This window comes from Orycteropus afer, unplaced genomic scaffold (genome assembly GCF_000298275.1).
Source record: "Orycteropus afer afer isolate SDZICR_OR568_19922 unplaced genomic scaffold, OryAfe1.0 scaffold00116, whole genome shotgun sequence".
NCBI classification, from domain to species: domain Eukaryota; kingdom Metazoa; phylum Chordata; class Mammalia; order Tubulidentata; family Orycteropodidae; genus Orycteropus; species Orycteropus afer.
In genome coordinates, this window is record NW_006921703.1 from 7,923,142 (window position 1) to 7,931,476 (window position 8,335).

General features: G+C 39.5%; 1 protein-coding gene across 1 annotated transcript in view; it reads left to right on the top strand.

Annotated features, from left to right (window-relative positions):
- GRIA2 (glutamate ionotropic receptor AMPA type subunit 2) overlaps positions 1–8,335 on the top strand; it is a 237,477-nt gene that overhangs the window by 164,980 nt on the left and 64,162 nt on the right. The gene's annotated exons all lie outside the window — the stretch shown is intronic.

Below are 8,335 nucleotides of genomic sequence, written 5' to 3' on the forward strand. Positions count from 1 at the left end.
ATATATATATATATAATGGCTGATAAGTAATCTCTGGGAGCTCTGGTAGCGTAGTGCCTAAGGCACTTAACTGCTATCCAGAAGGCTGGCGGTTCAAACTCACCAGCCACTCCTCGGAAGGAAGATGGGGCAATCTACTTCCGTAATGATACTGCCTCAGAAACCCAAGGAGGAGTCGCTATGAGTGGGTCCGACTTGACAGCAAATAACAACAACAACAAGTAATCTCTGTAACATTTCAAGGAGAAAATATATTCTCTGTTGGCTTAACTGTTGTTGTTATTGTTATGTGCCATCAAGTCGGACCCGAATCATAGCGACCCCACTTTGGGTTTCCCTACGGAAGTAGATTGCCCAACCTTCCTTCCGAGGAGGGGCTGGTAGGTTTGAACTGCCAGCCTCTGGTTAGCAGTCAAGTGCTGTAGGCACTACACTACCAGAGCTCCTACTAGTGAAAAAAAATAATTATAATGCATTATGTAATCAAACAAGAAGAATTTTGGAATACTGTATGCAATACGTTGTTAAGCTTTATTGTATATACATGTTGTTGTTGTTATGTGCCGTCGAGTCAGACCTGACTCACAGCGACCCCTCCTTGAGTTTCTGAGGCAGTATCACTACAGAAGTAGATTGCCCCATCTTCCTTTTGAGGAGTGGCTGGTGGGTTTGAACCGCCAGCCTTCTGGTTAGCAGGCAAGTGTCTTAGCCACTATGCTACCAGAGCTCCTACTAGTGAAAAAAAATAATTATAATGCATTATGTAATCAAACAAGAAGAATTTTGGAATACTGTATGCAATACGTTGTTAAGCTTTATTGTATATACATGTTGTTGTTGTTATGTGCCGTCGAGTCAGACCTGACTCACAGCGACCCCTCCTTGAGTTTCTGAGGCAGTATCACTACAGAAGTAGATTGCCCCATCTTCCTTTTGAGGAGTGGCTGGTGGGTTTGAACCGCCAGCCTTCTGGTTAGCAGTCAAGTGCCCAAGGCACTACGCTACTAGAGCTCTCCAGATATTAAATATTTCTGTTGTCAAAAGGAAGTTTTATTTTGCATTTGTTGGTAACTTTATTGAGATCAGAGGTAAGAGTAAACTCTGTATCAGGAGAGAGTGGGATGATACGATATTCTCATTTTTTATGAAATTAGAGATATAAGAAAATTAAGAGCAAAAGTTGCAAACCATTTTTGCAAGTACAGTGATTTTGTTTATGTATTATAAAATGGACTACATCTGAACTAGTCAGTAACAGTGTTAATATCACAGTTGCTATCACAGTCAAGTCTAAGTATACTTCAGAGACTTTTGTTTGTTTTTAAACCTGGGAAAAATAGATACAGCTTTTTGCCTTTCCATATGTGTGAGTTTGATCCTTGCTGAAGATTACATGCTTTGAAGTTGTCTATTTTTGGATATGTAAAAGGATTTTAAGTCAAATTCAGATATGTTTCCTACAGGATGTTAAAGAATAACCCAGAGGGTTTTTTTTTTTTTTTTTTAAATGCGTTTTTATTTTCCAAAAAATGAGATGACTTTGTGCTTGGTGACCTAAATTGAGAGTCAGCATTTGTAATGTTTAGAATGTGGTTTTATAGTGGCACCTTTGTGTAAGAAGACTGCTGTGAAGGCAAGTGTTCACCTAGTCCTTAAGTTTGCGCTAAACTGTATCTCCACCTGTGTTCAGTAGAGGCCAAAATGCTGTGGAATTTCAGGCTTCCAGTCATACAGAACTGGTGCCGTTTAAGTTCTCTGATGAAGAGTGCATGTGGCATTCATTCTCAAATGGAAGCAACATGTTCCTTTTGAATACTCTATTAGTCATTGTGTTGCCTCCCACTGCTGCCTGCTGTGGGAAGGATGAAAGCAAAGTATTTCATTTCTCTTGGAACTCACAAATGCACTGCTGTTGAGTCGATTCCGACTCATAGTGACCCCCCTTGAGTTTCTGAGGCTGTATCTCTATGGAAGCAGATTGCCTTCCTTCCGAGGAGTGGGTGGTGGGTTTGAACCACCAGACTTCTGGTTAGCAGTCAGATGCCTTAGGCACTACACCACCAGAGCTCCCTGAAATCACATCATTATTGAAGTTCATGTGTGCTGCATCAAAATATAAAGCGAATACTGGTATGACAAATCTTTGGCAATGCGTTCTGTTAAATTCATGCCAAAACCTAATGCTAAATTTCACTCTGTTGAGAGCCTACATGGTGCCCTTAGTTAGCTCCCTTCCCATTGTAGCAATTCTTATCCATGTTGTTGTTGTTGTTATGTACCGTCGAGTCGTACCCAACTCATAGCAACCCCTCCTTGGGTTTCCGAGGCAGTGTCACTACGGAAGTAGATTGCCCTATCTTCCTTCCAAGGAGTGGCTGGTGGGTTTGAACTGCCAGCCTTCTGGTTAGCAGTCAAGTGCCTTAGGCACTATGCTATCAGAGCTCCTTCTTATCCACAGATGCCCCTTATTTGATTGATTCTGCCCATTTTCAGTGAGATCTTGATTGCTCTTCATTTGGGGGGTATTGCAAAGAACACAGATTTTAAGTTTTCAAACTTAGGCTCAGAATCACTACTTGACCCTGGACTCAATTGTCTCATCTTCACAAGATAAGTTTCTGTTACCTATTGTCATTTCACTCCCAACTGAAAGTGACCCTGTGTCCAACCAAATAAAATGCTACTCAGTCTTGCACTATTGTACTGAATATCTCCCTAGTCTGTTGTGGATAGGATTATTGTGATCCATAGATTGTTCAGCCTTTCTTTTTAGTCTAGAAACTTCACTGTGACCGGCTCTTCAGCATAGCAACAAGCAAGTGTCCGCTGACAGAATGGATGGGGATGGAACTTTGGTCTTCTGTATGGAAGGCAAGAATCCTACCACTGAGTACACAATGAATCCTACCCCTATACAATGCAGAGAGGTGCTTGGATTCCCTGGTTGCTATAAAGAGTAGCTAACACTTAGAAAGGAGCTCTGGTAGCTTAGTGCCTAAGTCACTTGACTGCTAACCAGAAGGCCAGCGGTTCAAACCCATCAGCCACTCCTCAGAAGGAAGGTTGGGCAATCTACTTCCGTAGTTATACTGCCTCGGCAACCCAAGGAGGGGTCACTATGAGTCAGATCCGACCCGATGGAACATAACAACAACAGCAACACTTAGAAAGAGCATCTCTGGAAAAAGTAGGTGATAATAATGGCTAATACTGTTTTCCTACCCATTTTCTAACACAAGAGAATTGCAGTCAATTGCAAAGATCTATTTCAACTTTAAAATTTTGTGATTACCCACCCCCACCAAGCTTGTTTATAAGATCTTTTAAGATCACTGGCAAAACTGTGGGGAGTTCATGGATTTATGTGTGAGTTCATCATAACATAAACACTTACTGGTCGTATACCATGGGATCAGTATGTGAAAATAAAAACAAGAAAAATGCATGAATCCTGCCCTTGAGAATCCATAGTAAAATGCAAGAGAAAAACAAATCAATAAAGCAAATATAATAGTGAGTGTTGTATGTAAAATGTGCCAGCTCCTTGCATATGGGTATGACAATGTGGAGAAGGAAGTTCAGGGAAGACTTTTCCAGAGAAGTGACACTTGATCAGCGTTTTGCACATGATTGAGCAGGAAGATAAGTATGGTAAGATGCTTGCAAAAGAGCTAACTGTAAAGCCACTAAGAGTGATAAAACACCATGTCATATTCAGGGGTGTATATATATATATATATATATATATATATGTTTTAAGAACTTAAATATTTGGAGCAAGTGAGGGAGACATTGTGGGAATGGTATTCTTGACTCAGTAATTACAAGACATAGATTTCACAATTATTTCTGCTTTCACAGGCAGAAGAAGGGAGAAAAATTTATGTAGGAGACTATTGTATTATATTCCCTAAATGTAAACAATGGTCACTTCACAATGTATGATCTGTTTAAGAAAAGGCAAAATAAAACAGAATCTCTGATATGATCATTTCCTTTTATGTCGTTGTCCTAGTCATTGACTGTATCAGGCAGATTATCTGACAATTGAAATCACGTGTTATTATGCTACAATAAAAAACTTGTGTTGTAGACATAACAATCTTTAAAAATATAGTTAATTACATGAAATTTTCTCCATGGCGGGGCTTTGGAAATTACATCAAGTATATCAACTTGTGGGAATATTAAGTAAATGATGGTTTCAAAGTTTAATTTTCTGTTTTCTAAATGCTAATGCAGCTCCCATAGTTTCTTAATTAAAATCAATTTTAATCAATAAATAAAAAAGTAAAATCTTAAATAAGTTTCATTATTTTAATATATTTTAATAACATTCATGTATAAATTGCAAATATTTAACTATCTTCATTCTCATATATTGTATAAAATATATGTCTAGAGTTGTGGAACTAAGTTCTAAATCTGACTCAGTAATTTGCTAATTTGGACCAATATTTCTTTATTCATTCATTTCTTCATCTACCCATTTAGCCGTCATTATATATTTAATGAATTTTTACTCCAGAGAGGTTATTGTTCTAGGTTCTAAAGATGAGACAAAGTTCTAGTCTTCAAGATTTTCTAGTCTTCAGACTAAAAAAACGAAAACCAAACTCACTGCAGTCAAGTCAGTTCCAATACATAGCGACCCTTCCTTGGGTTTCCGAGGTGGTATCTCTATGGAAGTAGATTACCCAGTCTTCCTTCTGAGAAGTGGCTGGTGGGGTTGACCACCAAACTTCTGGTAAGCAGTCAAATGCCTTAGGCACTGTTCTGGTTACCGAGTGCTGCTCTAACAAGAAATATACTGCAAATGGGATGATTTTAACAAGCAGGAGTTTATTCTTACAATTTGGAGGGTTTAAGCCCAAGTTCAAAGTGCCAGGCTCTAGGGGCTGGGTGAAAGCCCCTCAACCTTGGGGTCCAGCTCTGCCTCCTGCTGCCAGCCCACTGGAGCTAGAGATGTTTCTTCACTCAGACAGCTTCTGGCTGCTGAGGCTGAGAAGCCCAATGTTGACAAGTAAAAAGGCACAGTCCCGATGTTACCAAACCACTTGGCAGGCCATTAACTTAAGTCCATTTTAAGTCCCAAGGTTGGCAGAGCATAGAAGGCTGCTGAGCAACAACATGGCTACATTCAGGGTCCAAGTGTGCCATAGGCTAGAGACCATTCCCAAGGCTTCTTCTTATATACAGGAAGCAGACCATATCCCAAAAGCAGGTACTCAGCTGCTTGTGGCAGATCCCACCATGAAGTTGATTGCCAGTCTCATCATGGGGAATAACTACCATCAGCTGCCCAGCCACTCAATCAGGCCCAGCCAAGTAGACACACAAACATAACTACCACAGGCGCTATGCCACCAGAGCTCCTAGAAACCAGCAATTATCTTGTAATGTAATAAGTAAGTTTATTTAAATTGTGTTATTAACATCTGAGAACTAATATATCCAAAACTGGACATCTGATTTCCTATCACCATCCTCTCCTCAGCCCCTGTAAACTATTCCTTCTAGAGTTTTTTCCATCTCAGTTGATGGAAGCTCCATTTTATCACTTGTTGCTTAGGTTAAGAACTTTGAAATCATCCTCAACTTCTCTTTCTCAGAATTAAATCTGGCAGGGAATCCTATAGGTTCTACCTCAATTCTCACCACCTCCTCGAGGACCATCTTGAATCAAACCACCATGATCTCTCTCCAAGGATGATTGCTATAGTATTCAAGTGGGTTTTCTGTTTCCACCTTGATCATGTAGTAAATGTTTCTGGTCTTTGTAAAATAATGGTATAATGACATAAATGGGATTATGTTGCTGTTATATTTTAAATTCTCTAAAAGCTCTTTAATCCAACCTCTAATGACTCTATGTGAAAGCCAAAAGTATTCCACAGACCTAGAAGGCCCTAAATGTTCTAACACTGATCACATGTGACCTCTGTCGTGACACTTTTTCCCTTCCTCACTCTATTTCAGCTACACTCACCCCTTCTCCTTTAGCACACCAAGCATGTTCCCACCTTAGAGCCTTGGCATTAGCTATCCCTACTTCTTGAATATCACATCCTCAAATATTTTCACCATTAGCCTTCCATATCTTTAAGTATTTGTTTAACTTCCATATTCTCAAGGAAGTCAACAGTAGGCAATCTTTAAAATTGCAAACTGCTTCAGCCATTATGGTATTCCACATTGCCCTCTCCTGTTTCTTTTCCTTTTATTAATTTTATTTTTAACTTTCTAGCGAGCTACTCATATAATTAATTTATTCCTTACATTGTTTAGCATCTATCTAACTTGCTAGAAAGTAAGATTCATGAGGGCATAGATTTTGTTTGTTTGTTTGGTTTGGTTTGTTCACTAATTAACCTTCTAGAATAAGGCCTGACACTTATTCAAGAAATAGATACTCAATGAAGACTTTTTGAGGTAAACAAAATTATTGTGATAGAACCTATAAGATGCTTCTAGTCCAGATTCCAGAAGAAAGGGAGGGCTTCTTGAATGAAGCAACAAAGGAGTCGAGACCTGAACAGGAGGAGGAAATTTGGAGAAATAGAGATGAAACCAATGGCCTCCAGATAGAGGAAATGTGATAGGTGAAATCTCCAATACAAGGAAACTATAAATATTCCCAAAAGACTGGAAGTGTTTGATAAAATTCTGAAAGATGATACTTTAGCAATATGCAGGATCCAGAACTTGTGGTTTTCTTAATATGCCAAGAAATTTTTGTCTTATTCTGAGTGATAGGAAACCAGTAGTGTAGAATGATGTTATTATGATTTTGATTGAGAAGGACTGCTATGGCTGCTATAATGAGAATAGATTGGAGGGGATGTGGGGTGAGACTGGAATGATAATGGCCTGAATTGTGCTTGTGGTATAGGAATGGAGGAGAATAGATGGACTTTCTATATTCACCAATACTTCCAGTTCCTTTTTATAAAATGAGTAATAATTACCAAATTCTAACAATTTATATTAAGTAAACTAATGTACATTAAGTTGAGATAAATTTGTGGGTTAAAAATGAGATCCTGAATGAGAGATTGTGTCAATTTTATCTTACTGGCTCCAAATCTCATATAGTGGTTTCCCTAGAATAGGCACACAATAGATACTTGTTGAAATAAAGAGTAATAAACTGGATAGAATGAGTAAACACTTTAAACATACCACAACATTAAGAGAAAAAAAAAAAAAAAGCCATTATCACACATGAAATACAGCTTAAATTTCTGCCATAACATTTGTTGTATACTTTTGCTCAGCCACAGCAGAAGAAAACCAAAAAAGTTCAAAACTTGCTGTCAAGTCAGCTATGATTCCTGGGGACATAATGTGTTACAGTACAGAATTGCTCCATGGGGTTTCCTTGATTGTAATCTTTGTATAAGTTCACCAAGGCTTTCTTTCCCAATGCTGCTGTGAGGGTTCAAATTGCCAACCTACAGTTAGCTGGCAGAAGAGACAACTCAGGGATGCCCAAAGCAGCAGGCCGGAAGAGCAGGAGAAAGGGGATTAAAAGCCAGGAAGCCAGAGACAAGAGCAATCAGACGAAGGGATTAGATGAGGAGAGGAAACTCAGGCCCGCCCAAAGCAGCAGGATGGGAAAGCAGGAGAAAAGGGATAAAAGCCAGGAACTCAGACAGAAGAACAGTCAGCCCCAGGGATACAGGTGAGGAGAGACAACTCAGGGATGCCCAAAGCAGCAGGCCAGAAGATCAGGAGAAAGGGGATTAAAAGTCAGGAAGCCAGACAGAGGAACAGTCAGCCACAGGGACCCAGGTGGGGGTGATATGAGAGGTCTCCAACAGCAAGACAAACTTATCTGTCAGTTTGTCCTACTGTGGTGACATGTAGACATGAGTTTTGAGGCTGAGCCTCTGGTGTTTAAAATCCAGCGAGATGCACCTGGTGCACAGGTAAGAGCCCAGCTTATAGACTGAGACAGACTAGGAAGAAGGAAGAGGCTGTCCACTTCTCAAAGAATTGGCCAGGGAATACCTTATAAATAGCAAAGAAACACTGTTTGGTACATTACTGCACACCTTTAGGAATAGTCCATTTAGGATAAAAGGCTCTCATAATAGGACTGAGTAACCCAGCCTTACTCATGTGGATGAAAAACATCTGCGTAAACCGAGCCTTACTCATATGGATAAGAGAAAGCTTCAAGACCTTCATTTGCTGATGTGGCACAACTCAAATTGAAGAGAAACAGCCACAGATATCCATTAATCATTGGAACATGGAATGTACGAAGTATGAATCTAGGAAAATTGAAAGTTGTTAAAAAGGAAATGGAACGCATAAAGATTGATATCCT